Source organism: Balaenoptera ricei, chromosome 2 (genome assembly GCF_028023285.1).
Source record: "Balaenoptera ricei isolate mBalRic1 chromosome 2, mBalRic1.hap2, whole genome shotgun sequence".
Lineage (NCBI taxonomy): Eukaryota > Metazoa > Chordata > Mammalia > Artiodactyla > Balaenopteridae > Balaenoptera > Balaenoptera ricei.
The window spans coordinates 91,406,779-91,421,554 of NC_082640.1; positions in this window are offsets into that span (position 1 = coordinate 91,406,779).

The following is a 14,776-nucleotide window of genomic DNA, read 5'->3' on the forward strand; positions in this document are numbered from 1 at the left end:
TATAGGTGTGAAAGAACCACATCTTGCACACCTAGAACAAACAAACCATTGTAATCAAATTTGCTGGGATAAAAAATCAAAAGTAAATTACAAATATGAACAAGAAGTAATGAGACATAAACTTACAGGGCTTTTTCCTGGCACATTCCATTCTAATTTACAACCTAGAACACCACTTCCATTAAGGCTCTGTTTCCCCAGTAACCAAATTTGGTAAAGGAGAAATGCTGCCACCTTCTGACCTTTCCCTGCAGGAGCAGCTTTAAACTCACAGCTAATGGTCACTTAACATTCCCAAGGACTCAGGGCTGTAAAGGACACCTGCCCTAAAAAATTGTGCTGAAGTAGGGAATGGACAAAAAAATTCAAAACAGGCAAATGTTTCAAGAAGAGAGTATGAAGAGTTAAGTTTTACTCACGCTCTTTAAAAAAAAAAGGAAAATGGATAAAAGCTCAACCTCAGGGAGTGTTAGACCCATGCAATCTAATCTACAAAAAGTTTCAACTTACACCAGTCGACTGACCATCAGCAAAAACTCTACAGACAATAAATGCTGAAGGGTTTATAGGGAACTGTGTACCCTCTACCTGCTGGTGAGACGTAAAGGGGTAACAGCCAATAATGAGAACAGAAAGCAGCTGTGTTTAAAAGTAAAAATGGAGGTACCATTCAATCCAGCAGGCGCACCATTGGACCTCTCACCTGAGAAGACAAGAATCGAGAAGACACAGGCCGCAAAAGCTGCAGTGCAGCCTTATTCACAATAGCCAAGAAAGTGAAGCAATCAAAATGTCCAACAAGAGGTGAATGGATAAAGAAGAAGTGGTCCATGTACACAATGGAATATTAGCCATGGAAGACAATGAACCATTGCTCTCTGAGGCACCACAAATGAGTCTGGAGATAATCACGAAACATGAGGTAAGTCGGAAAGCAAAAGACCTATATTCTATGATATCACTTATAGGCGTTATCTAATAACTGACACAAATGAACGTATTTCCACAGAGAAAGACACCCACAGACTTAGAAAACAAACTATGCTCATCTAAAAGGAAAGGTGAGGGGAATGGATAAATTAAGATTAGTGTTACTATATGTATACAAACACATATTATATACATATATCAAAAAGACCGACCATATAGCAAGGGAGGTCTGCGGAACCCTCAGTAACATTTTACATGGGAAGAGGATCTGTACTTGAATAGACATATATAATGTACAAATGAACCAGATCGTGTACACCTAGGAGAAACAATATTCTAAGCTTTACCCCAATTAAAAAAAATTTTAAAACCAAGAAGAAATAATGAGACATAATCTTATGGGGGTTTCTCCATGCACATTCCAATGTAATTTACAACCTAGGAACACGACTTCCAGAAAGACTCTGCTGCCCTCGTACCCAGATTTGGGAATGGAGAAATGCTGCCTCCTTGAGGCCACTTCCCACAACAGCAGCTTTAAATCCATTGCCAAAGGTCACTAAATATTCACCAAACTTGCAGTTCGGTAAATGACACCTGCTCTCTAAAAAAATTCTGGGGTGGAAAATCGACCAAAAAATTCAAAAGAGGGCAACCTTCCAAGAAGACAATTTCACGAGTTATATTGTACTCCCAATTGTTTCCTTTTTTTAACAGAAAAGAAAACGGCAGAGAAAAATGATGAGTTTTACGAATTTTCAAAGACATGCAAACCCAAATTACAAACACCTATCAGCTCACAGCAGCCAGAAGGGCCGTTAGCATAAATGCTGCAAACAATAAATGCTGAAGCGATTGTGGAGAAATGCGTACCCTCGATTCTAAGGGGGACGTGGTAAGAGCCACTAATGAAAACACAAAGAAAGTGCTTTGAAAAGGGTAACACGGTGCTACCAGTCAATCAAGCCCAACCACTGCTGGGCCTATCACCTGAGAAAATGAGAATAAAAAGTCACAGGCTGGCAATCCTGCACTCCAACAATATTTACCATAGCCAACACTTGGAAGCAATGAAAATGTCCATCAACCGAGGAATGCACAAAGTAGAAGTGGTCCACGTACACAGTGGAAAATTACTCCAATAAAAAATAAAAAGTAAATTTAAAAAACCAACAAAAGTAAGGAGACATCAGCTTGTGTGGGTTTGTCTGGGCACACTCCACTCTAATTTATAACCGAGAAACACCACAGGCCGCCAGGGCTTTTCCCTAGGTACCAGGGTGGGGAACATAGAAAGGCTGCCACCCTCTGGCAGTTACCTGCAAAAGCAGCTTTAAAGGCTGTGCTAATGGTCATTTCATAGGAACAAGTACTGCAGAACTGTAAATGAAACCTGCCCTCAAAATGTCTTGAGGGAGGTAATGGCCAAAACATTTCAAAATGTGACACATACTTTAAGAGAACACTTTGAAGAACTAAGGGGTAATCACAGCTTGCAAAATACAAAGGACATGCCTTAAAGCTCAATTTCAACGGATTATGAGGCACGTGCGATTTCAACCACAGAGAGGTATCAGCTCACACTTGTCAGAATAACCATCAGCAAGAAAACTACAAATAATAAATGCTGAAGGTGTTGTGGAGAAATGCACACCCTCAACTTCGAGTGGGACGTAACTTGGAAACCGCCACGAATGAGAACAGAATGGATGTGCCTTTAAAAGGTCAACGTTCAGCTACCATATGATCCAGCAGGCCCACTCCTCGACCTAAAATCTAAGAAGAGAGAATTGCAAAGACACAGGCAGGCAAATATGCATGGCACAGTATTACAATAGCCAAGATATGGAAGTAACCAAAAAGTCCACCAACAGATGGGTGGACAAAGAAGAACTCCTCCATGTACAGATGGAATATTCGCTAGTGAAAAAAGTGAAACAATGCCATTTGCAGCACCATAGATGAGTCTAGACGTAATCACGCCACGTGTAGTAAGTGAGAAAGCAAAAGACACATATCCTATCATATCACTTTTAGGAGTTACTTAAAAATTGATACCAATGAAGATATTTCCACAGAGAAAGGCAACCACAGATTCATTAAAAAACTTATGGTTCACCAAATAGAAAGGGATGAGGATTGGCTACATTACCATATTGGGGTTAACAGAGATATACAAACCATGTGAAATATATAATCACCAAAGACGTACGGAAGACCAGGAGAGAGACTACTCAACATTGTGTCATAACCTACATGGAAAAAGGACGCGAGGAAGAATAGATACACGTATAGGTGTGAAAGAACCACATCTTGCACACCTAGAACAAACAAACCATTGTAATCAAATTTGCTGGGATAAAAAATCAAAAGTAAATTACAAATATGAACAAGAAGTAATGAGACATAAACTTACAGGGCTTTTTCCTGGCACATTCCATTCTAATTTACAACCTAGAACACCACTTCCATTAAGGCTCTGTTTCCCCAGTAACCAAATTTGGTAAAGGAGAAATGCTGCCACCTTCTGACCTTTCCCTGCAGGAGCAGCTTTAAACTCACAGCTAATGGTCACTTAACATTCCCAAGGACTCAGGGCTGTAAAGGACACCTGCCCTAAAAAATTGTGCTGAAGTAGGGAATGGACAAAAAAATTCAAAACAGGCAAATGTTTCAAGAAGAGAGTATGAAGAGTTAAGTTTTACTCACGCTCTTTTAAAAAAAAAAGGAAAATGGATAAAAGCTCAACCTCAGGGAGTGTTAGACCCATGCAATCTAATCTACAAAAAGTTTCAACTTACACCAGTCGACTGACCATCAGCAAAAACTCTACAGACAATAAATGCTGAAGGGTTTATAGGGAACTGTGTACCCTCTACCTGCTGGTGAGACGTAAAGGGGTAACAGCCAATAATGAGAACAGAAAGCAGCTGTGTTTAAAAGTAAAAATGGAGGTACCATTCAATCCAGCAGGCGCACCATTGGACCTCTCACCTGAGAAGACAAGAATCGAGAAGACACAGGCCGCAAAAGCTGCAGTGCAGCCTTATTCACAATAGCCAAGAAAGTGAAGCAATCAAAATGTCCAACAAGAGGTGAATGGATAAAGAAGAAGTGGTCCATGTACACAATGGAATATTAGCCATGGAAGACAATGAACCATTGCTCTCTGAGGCACCACAAATGAGTCTGGAGATAATCACGAAACATGAGGTAAGTCGGAAAGCAAAAGACCTATATTCTATGATATCACTTATAGGCGTTATCTAATAACTGACACAAATGAACGTATTTCCACAGAGAAAGACACCCACAGACTTAGAAAACAAACTATGCTCATCTAAAAGGAAAGGTGAGGGGAATGGATAAATTAAGATTAGTGTTACTATATGTATACAAACACATATTATATACATATATCAAAAAGACCGACCATATAGCAAGGGAGGTCTGCGGAACCCTCAGTAACATTTTACATGGGAAGAGGATCTGTACTTGAATAGACATATATAATGTACAAATGAACCAGATCGTGTACACCTAGGAGAAACAATATTCTAAGCTTTACCCCAATTAAAAAAAATTTTAAAACCAAGAAGAAATAATGAGACATAATCTTATGGGGGTTTCTCCATGCACATTCCAATGTAATTTACAACCTAGGAACACGACTTCCAGAAAGACTCTGCTGCCCTCGTACCCAGATTTGGGAATGGAGAAATGCTGCCTCCTTGAGGCCACTTCCCACAACAGCAGCTTTAAATCCATTGCCAAAGGTCACTAAATATTCACCAAACTTGCAGTTCGGTAAATGACACCTGCTCTCTAAAAAAATTCTGGGGTGGAAAATCGACCAAAAAATTCAAAAGAGGGCAACCTTCCAAGAAGACAATTTCACGAGTTATATTGTACTCCCAATTGTTTCCTTTTTTTAACAGAAAAGAAAACGGCAGAGAAAAATGATGAGTTTTACGAATTTTCAAAGACATGCAAACCCAAATTACAAACACCTATCAGCTCACAGCAGCCAGAAGGGCCGTTAGCATAAATGCTGCAAACAATAAATGCTGAAGCGATTGTGGAGAAATGCGTACCCTCGATTCTAAGGGGGACGTGGTAAGAGCCACTAATGAAAACACAAAGAAAGTGCTTTGAAAAGGGTAACACGGTGCTACCAGTCAATCAAGCCCAACCACTGCTGGGCCTATCACCTGAGAAAATGAGAATAAAAAGTCACAGGCTGGCAATCCTGCACTCCAACAATATTTACCATAGCCAACACTTGGAAGCAATGAAAATGTCCATCAACCGAGGAATGCACAAAGTAGAAGTGGTCCACGTACACAGTGGAAAATTACTCCAATAAAAAATAAAAAGTAAATTTAAAAAACCAACAAAAGTAAGGAGACATCAGCTTGTGTGGGTTTGTCTGGGCACACTCCACTCTAATTTATAACCGAGAAACACCACAGGCCGCCAGGGCTTTTCCCTAGGTACCAGGGTGGGGAACATAGAAAGGCTGCCACCCTCTGGCAGTTACCTGCAAAAGCAGCTTTAAAGGCTGTGCTAATGGTCATTTCATAGGAACAAGTACTGCAGAACTGTAAATGAAACCTGCCCTCAAAATGTCTTGAGGGAGGTAATGGCCAAAACATTTCAAAATGTGACACATACTTTAAGAGAACACTTTGAAGAACTAAGGGGTAATCACAGCTTGCAAAATACAAAGGACATGCCTTAAAGCTCAATTTCAACGGATTATGAGGCACGTGCGATTTCAACCACAGAGAGGTATCAGCTCACACTTGTCAGAATAACCATCAGCAAGAAAACTACAAATAATAAATGCTGAAGGTGTTGTGGAGAAATGCACACCCTCAACTTCGAGTGGGACGTAACTTGGAAACCGCCACGAATGAGAACAGAATGGATGTGCCTTAAAAAGGTCAACGTTCAGCTACCATATGATCCAGCAGGCCCACTCCTCGACCTAAAATCTAAGAAGAGAGAATTGCAAAGACACAGGCAGGCAAATATGCATGGCACAGTATTACAATAGCCAAGATATGGAAGTAACCAAAAAGTCCACCAACAGATGGGTGGACAAAGAAGAACTCCTCCATGTACAGATGGAATATTCGCTAGTGAAAAAAGTGAAACAATGCCATTTGCAGCACCATAGATGAGTCTAGACGTAATCACGCCACGTGTAGTAAGTGAGAAAGCAAAAGACACATATCCTATCATATCACTTTTAGGAATTACTTAAAAATTGATACCAATGAAGATATTTCCACAGAGAAAGGCAACCACAGATTCATTAAAAAACTTATGGTTCACCAAATAGAAAGGGATGAGGATTGGCTACATTACCATATTGGGGTTAACAGAGATATACAAACCATGTGAAGTATATAATCACCAAAGACGTACGGAAGACCAGGAGAGAGACTACTCAACATTGTGTCATAACCTACATGGAAAAAGGACGCGAGGAAGAATAGATACACGTATAGGTGTGAAAGAACCACATCTTGCACACCTAGAACAAACAAACCATTGTAATCAAATTTGCTGGGATAAAAAATCAAAAGTAAATTACAAATATGAACAAGAAGTAATGAGACATAAACTTACAGGGCTTTTTCCTGGCACATTCCATTCTAATTTACAACCTAGAACACCACTTCCATTAAGGCTCTGTTTCCCCAGTAACCAAATTTGGTAAAGGAGAAATGCTGCCACCTTCTGACCTTTCCCTGCAGGAGCAGCTTTAAACTCACAGCTAATGGTCACTTAACATTCCCAAGGACTCAGGGCTGTAAAGGACACCTGCCCTAAAAAATTGTGCTGAAGTAGGGAATGGACAAAAAAATTCAAAACAGGCAAATGTTTCAAGAAGAGAGTATGAAGAGTTAAGTTTTACTCACGCTCTTTTAAAAAAAAAAGGAAAATGGATAAAAGCTCAACCTCAGGGAGTGTTAGACCCATGCAATCTAATCTACAAAAAGTTTCAACTTACACCAGTCGACTGACCATCAGCAAAAACTCTACAGACAATAAATGCTGAAGGGTTTATAGGGAACTGTGTACCCTCTACCTGCTGGTGAGACGTAAAGGGGTAACAGCCAATAATGAGAACAGAAAGCAGCTGTGTTTAAAAGTAAAAATGGAGGTACCATTCAATCCAGCAGGCGCACCATTGGACCTCTCACCTGAGAAGACAAGAATCGAGAAGACACAGGCCGCAAAAGCTGCAGTGCAGCCTTATTCACAATAGCCAAGAAAGTGAAGCAATCAAAATGTCCAACAAGAGGTGAATGGATAAAGAAGAAGTGGTCCATGTACACAATGGAATATTAGCCATGGAAGACAATGAACCATTGCTCTCTGAGGCACCACAAATGAGTCTGGAGATAATCACGAAACATGAGGTAAGTCGGAAAGCAAAAGACCTATATTCTATGATATCACTTATAGGCGTTATCTAATAACTGACACAAATGAACGTATTTCCACAGAGAAAGACACCCACAGACTTAGAAAACAAACTATGCTCATCTAAAAGGAAAGGTGAGGGGAATGGATAAATTAAGATTAGTGTTACTATATGTATACAAACACATATTATATACATATATCAAAAAGACCGACCATATAGCAAGGGAGGTCTGCGGAACCCTCAGTAACATTTTACATGGGAAGAGGATCTGTACTTGAATAGACATATATAATGTACAAATGAACCAGATCGTGTACACCTAGGAGAAACAATATTCTAAGCTTTACCCCAATTAAAAAAAATTTTAAAACCAAGAAGAAATAATGAGACATAATCTTATGGGGGTTTCTCCATGCACATTCCAATGTAATTTACAACCTAGGAACACGACTTCCAGAAAGACTCTGCTGCCCTCGTACCCAGATTTGGGAATGGAGAAATGCTGCCTCCTTGAGGCCACTTCCCACAACAGCAGCTTTAAATCCATTGCCAAAGGTCACTAAATATTCACCAAACTTGCAGTTCGGTAAATGACACCTGCTCTCTCAAAAAATTCTGGGGTGGAAAATCGACCAAAAAATTCAAAAGAGGGCAACCTTCCAAGAAGACAATTTCACGAGTTATATTGTACTCCCAATTGTTTCCTTTTTTTAACAGAAAAGAAAACGGCAGAGAAAAATGATGAGTTTTACGAATTTTCAAAGACATGCAAACCCAAATTACAAACACCTATCAGCTCACAGCAGCCAGAAGGGCCGTTAGCATAAATGCTGCAAACAATAAATGCTGAAGCGATTGTGGAGAAATGCGTACCCTCGATTCTAAGGGGGACGTGGTAAGAGCCACTAATGAAAACACAAAGAAAGTGCTTTGAAAAGGGTAACACGGTGCTACCAGTCAATCAAGCCCAACCACTGCTGGGCCTATCACCTGAGAAAATGAGAATAAAAAGTCACAGGCTGGCAATCCTGCACTCCAACAATATTTACCATAGCCAACACTTGGAAGCAATGAAAATGTCCATCAACCGAGGAATGCACAAAGTAGAAGTGGTCCACGTACACAGTGGAAAATTACTCCAATAAAAAATAAAAAGTAAATTTAAAAAACCAACAAAAGTAAGGAGACATCAGCTTGTGTGGGTTTGTCTGGGCACACTCCACTCTAATTTATAACCGAGAAACACCACAGGCCGCAAGGGCTTTTCCCTAGGTACCAGGGTGGGGAACATAGAAAGGCTGCCACCCTCTGGCAGTTACCTGCAAAAGCAGCTTTAAAGGCTGTGCTAATGGTCATTTCATAGGAACAAGTACTGCAGAACTGTAAATGAAACCTGCCCTCAAAATGTCTTGAGGGAGGTAATGGCCAAAACATTTCAAAATGTGACACATACTTTAAGAGAACACTTTGAAGAACTAAGGGGTAATCACAGCTTGCAAAATACAAAGGACATGCCTTAAAGCTCAATTTCAACGGATTATGAGGCACGTGCGATTTCAACCACAGAGAGGTATCAGCTCACACTTGTCAGAATAACCATCAGCAAGAAAACTACAAATAATAAATGCTGAAGGTGTTGTGGAGAAATGCACACCCTCAACTTCGAGTGGGACGTAACTTGGAAACCGCCACGAATGAGAACAGAATGGATGTGCCTTAAAAAGGTCAACGTTCAGCTACCATATAATCCAGCAGGCCCACTCCTCGACCTAAAATCTAAGAAGAGAGAATTGCAAAGACACAGGCAGGCAAATCTGCATGGCACAGTATTACAATAGCCAAGATATGGAAGTAACCAAAAAGTCCACCAACAGATGGGTGGACAAAGAAGAACTCCTCCATGTACAGATGGAATATTCGCTAGTGAAAAAAGTGAAACAATGCCATTTGCAGCACCATAGATGAGTCTAGACGTAATCACGCCACGTGTAGTAAGTGAGAAAGCAAAAGACACATATCCTATCATATCACTTTTAGGAGTTACTTAAAAATTGATACCAATGAAGATATTTCCACAGAGAAAGGCAACCACAGATTCATTAAAAAACTTATGGTTCACCAAATAGAAAGGGATGAGGATTGGCTACATTACCATATTGGGGTTAACAGAGATATACAAACCATGTGAAGTATATAATCACCAAAGACGTACGGAAGACCAGGAGAGAGACTACTCAACATTGTGTCATAACCTACATGGAAAAAGGACGCGAGGAAGAATAGATACACGTATAGGTGTGAAAGAACCACATCTTGCACACCTAGAACAAACAAACCATTGTAATCAAATTTGCTGGGATAAAAAATCAAAAGTAAATTACAAATATGAACAAGAAGTAATGAGACATAAACTTACAGGGCTTTTTCCTGGCACATTCCATTCTAATTTACAACCTAGAACACCACTTCCATTAAGGCTCTGTTTCCCCAGTAACCAAATTTGGTAAAGGAGAAATGCTGCCACCTTCTGACCTTTCCCTGCAGGAGCAGCTTTAAACTCACAGCTAATGGTCACTTAACATTCCCAAGGACTCAGGGCTGTAAAGGACACCTGCCCTAAAAAATTGTGCTGAAGTAGGGAATGGACAAAAAAATTCAAAACAGGCAAATGTTTCAAGAAGAGAGTATGAAGAGTTAAGTTTTACTCACGCTCTTTAAAAAAAAAAGGAAAATGGATAAAAGCTCAACCTCAGGGAGTGTTAGACCCATGCAATCTAATCTACAAAAAGTTTCAACTTACACCAGTCGACTGACCATCAGCAAAAACTCTACAGACAATAAATGCTGAAGGGTTTATAGGGAACTGTGTACCCTCTACCTGCTGGTGAGACGTAAAGGGGTAACAGCCAATAATGAGAACAGAAAGCAGCTGTGTTTAAAAGTAAAAATGGAGGTACCATTCAATCCAGCAGGCGCACCATTGGACCTCTCACCTGAGAAGACAAGAATCGAGAAGACACAGGCCGCAAAAGCTGCAGTGCAGCCTTATTCACAATAGCCAAGAAAGTGAAGCAATCAAAATGTCCAACAAGAGGTGAATGGATAAAGAAGAAGTGGTCCATGTACACAATGGAATATTAGCCATGGAAGACAATGAACCATTGCTCTCTGAGGCACCACAAATGAGTCTGGAGATAATCACGAAACATGAGGTAAGTCGGAAAGCAAAAGACCTATATTCTATGATATCACTTATAGGCGTTATCTAATAACTGACACAAATGAACGTATTTCCACAGAGAAAGACACCCACAGACTTAGAAAACAAACTATGCTCATCTAAAAGGAAAGGTGAGGGGAATGGATAAATTAAGATTAGTGTTACTATATGTATACAAACACATATTATATACATATATCAAAAAGACCGACCATATAGCAAGGGAGGTCTGCGGAACCCTCAGTAACATTTTACATGGGAAGAGGATCTGTACTTGAATAGACATATATAATGTACAAATGAACCAGATCGTGTACACCTAGGAGAAACAATATTCTAAGCTTTACCCCAATTAAAAAAAATTTTAAAACCAAGAAGAAATAATGAGACATAATCTTATGGGGGTTTCTCCATGCACATTCCAATGTAATTTACAACCTAGGAACACGACTTCCAGAAAGACTCTGCTGCCCTCGTACCCAGATTTGGGAATGGAGAAATGCTGCCTCCTTGAGGCCACTTCCCACAACAGCAGCTTTAAATCCATTGCCAAAGGTCACTAAATATTCACCAAACTTGCAGTTCGGTAAATGACACCTGCTCTCTAAAAAAATTCTGGGGTGGAAAATCGACCAAAAAATTCAAAAGAGGGCAACCTTCCAAGAAGACAATTTCACGAGTTATATTGTACTCCCAATTGTTTCCTTTTTTTAACAGAAAAGAAAACGGCAGAGAAAAATGATGAGTTTTACGAATTTTCAAAGACATGCAAACCCAAATTACAAACACCTATCAGCTCACAGCAGCCAGAAGGGCCGTTAGCATAAATGCTGCAAACAATAAATGCTGAAGCGATTGTGGAGAAATGCGTACCCTCGATTCTAAGGGGGACGTGGTAAGAGCCACTAATGAAAACACAAAGAAAGTGCTTTGAAAAGGGTAACACGGTGCTACCAGTCAATCAAGCCCAACCACTGCTGGGCCTATCACCTGAGAAAATGAGAATAAAAAGTCACAGGCTGGCAATCCTGCACTCCAACAATATTTACCATAGCCAACACTTGGAAGCAATGAAAATGTCCATCAACCGAGGAATGCACAAAGTAGAAGTGGTCCACGTACACAGTGGAAAATTACTCCAATAAAAAATAAAAAGTAAATTTAAAAAACCAACAAAAGTAAGGAGACATCAGCTTGTGTGGGTTTGTCTGGGCACACTCCACTCTAATTTATAACCGAGAAACACCACAGGCCGCCAGGGCTTTTCCCTAGGTACCAGGGTGGGGAACATAGAAAGGCTGCCACCCTCTGGCAGTTACCTGCAAAAGCAGCTTTAAAGGCTGTGCTAATGGTCATTTCATAGGAACAAGTACTGCAGAACTGTAAATGAAACCTGCCCTCAAAATGTCTTGAGGGAGGTAATGGCCAAAACATTTCAAAATGTGACACATACTTTAAGAGAACACTTTGAAGAACTAAGGGGTAATCACAGCTTGCAAAATACAAAGGACATGCCTTAAAGCTCAATTTCAACGGATTATGAGGCACGTGCGATTTCAACCACAGAGAGGTATCAGCTCACACTTGTCAGAATAACCATCAGCAAGAAAACTACAAATAATAAATGCTGAAGGTGTTGTGGAGAAATGCACACCCTCAACTTCGAGTGGGACGTAACTTGGAAACCGCCACGAATGAGAACAGAATGGATGTGCCTTAAAAAGGTCAACGTTCAGCTACCATATGATCCAGCAGGCCCACTCCTCGACCTAAAATCTAAGAAGAGAGAATTGCAAAGACACAGGCAGGCAAATATGCATGGCACAGTATTACAATAGCCAAGATATGGAAGTAACCAAAAAGTCCACCAACAGATGGGTGGACAAAGAAGAACTCCTCCATGTACAGATGGAATATTCGCTAGTGAAAAAAGTGAAACAATGCCATTTGCAGCACCATAGATGAGTCTAGACGTAATCACGCCACGTGTAGTAAGTGAGAAAGCAAAAGACACATATCCTATCATATCACTTTTAGGAGTTACTTAAAAATTGATACCAATGAAGATATTTCCACAGAGAAAGGCAACCACAGATTCATTAAAAAACTTATGGTTCACCAAATAGAAAGGGATGAGGATTGGCTACATTACCATATTGGGGTTAACAGAGATATACAAACCATGTGAAGTATATAATCACCAAAGACGTACGGAAGACCAGGAGAGAGACTACTCAACATTGTGTCATAACCTACATGGAAAAAGGACGCGAGGAAGAATAGATACACGTATAGGTGTGAAAGAACCACATCTTGCACACCTAGAACAAACAAACCATTGTAATCAAATTTGCTGGGATAAAAAATCAAAAGTAAATTACAAATATGAACAAGAAGTAATGAGACATAAACTTACAGGGCTTTTTCCTGGCACATTCCATTCTAATTTACAACCTAGAACACCACTTCCATTAAGGCTCTGTTTCCCCAGTAACCAAATTTGGTAAAGGAGAAATGCTGCCACCTTCTGACCTTTCCCTGCAGGAGCAGCTTTAAACTCACAGCTAATGGTCACTTAACATTCCCAAGGACTCAGGGCTGTAAAGGACACCTGCCCTAAAAAATTGTGCTGAAGTAGGGAATGGACAAAAAAATTCAAAACAGGCAAATGTTTCAAGAAGAGAGTATGAAGAGTTAAGTTTTACTCACGCTCTTTTAAAAAAAAAAGGAAAATGGATAAAAGCTCAACCTCAGGGAGTGTTAGACCCATGCAATCTAATCTACAAAAAGTTTCAACTTACACCAGTCGACTGACCATCAGCAAAAACTCTACAGACAATAAATGCTGAAGGGTTTATAGGGAACTGTGTACCCTCTACCTGCTGGTGAGACGTAAAGGGGTAACAGCCAATAATGAGAACAGAAAGCAGCTGTGTTTAAAAGTAAAAATGGAGGTACCATTCAATCCAGCAGGCGCACCATTGGACCTCTCACCTGAGAAGACAAGAATCGAGAAGACACAGGCCGCAAAAGCTGCAGTGCAGCCTTATTCACAATAGCCAAGAAAGTGAAGCAATCAAAATGTCCAACAAGAGGTGAATGGATAAAGAAGAAGTGGTCCATGTACACAATGGAATATTAGCCATGGAAGACAATGAACCATTGCTCTCTGAGGCACCACAAATGAGTCTGGAGATAATCACGAAACATGAGGTAAGTCGGAAAGCAAAAGACCTATATTCTATGATATCACTTATAGGCGTTATCTAATAACTGACACAAATGAACGTATTTCCACAGAGAAAGACACCCACAGACTTAGAAAACAAACTATGCTCATCTAAAAGGAAAGGTGAGGGGAATGGATAAATTAAGATTAGTGTTACTATATGTATACAAACACATATTATATACATATATCAAAAAGACCGACCATATAGCAAGGGAGGTCTGCGGAACCCTCAGTAACATTTTACATGGGAAGAGGATCTGTACTTGAATAGACATATATAATGTACAAATGAACCAGATCGTGTACACCTAGGAGAAACAATATTCTAAGCTTTACCCCAATTAAAAAAAATTTTAAAACCAAGAAGAAATAATGAGACATAATCTTATGGGGGTTTCTCCATGCACATTCCAATGTAATTTACAACCTAGGAACACGACTTCCAGAAAGACTCTGCTGCCCTCGTACCCAGATTTGGGAATGGAGAAATGCTGCCTCCTTGAGGCCACTTCCCACAACAGCAGCTTTAAATCCATTGCCAAAGGTCACTAAATATTCACCAAACTTGCAGTTCGGTAAATGACACCTGCTCTCTCAAAAAATTCTGGGGTGGAAAATCGACCAAAAAATTCAAAAGAGGGCAACCTTCCAAGAAGACAATTTCACGAGTTATATTGTACTCCCAATTGTTTCCTTTTTTTAACAGAAAAGAAAACGGCAGAGAAAAATGATGAGTTTTACGAATTTTCAAAGACATGCAAACCCAAATTACAAACACCTATCAGCTCACAGCAGCCAGAAGGGCCGTTAGCATAAATGCTGCAAACAATAAATGCTGAAGCGATTGTGGAGAAATGCGTACCCTCGATTCTAAGGGGGACGTGGTAAGAGCCACTAATGAAAACACAAAGAAAGTGCTTTGAAAAGGGTAACACGGTGCTACCAGTCAATC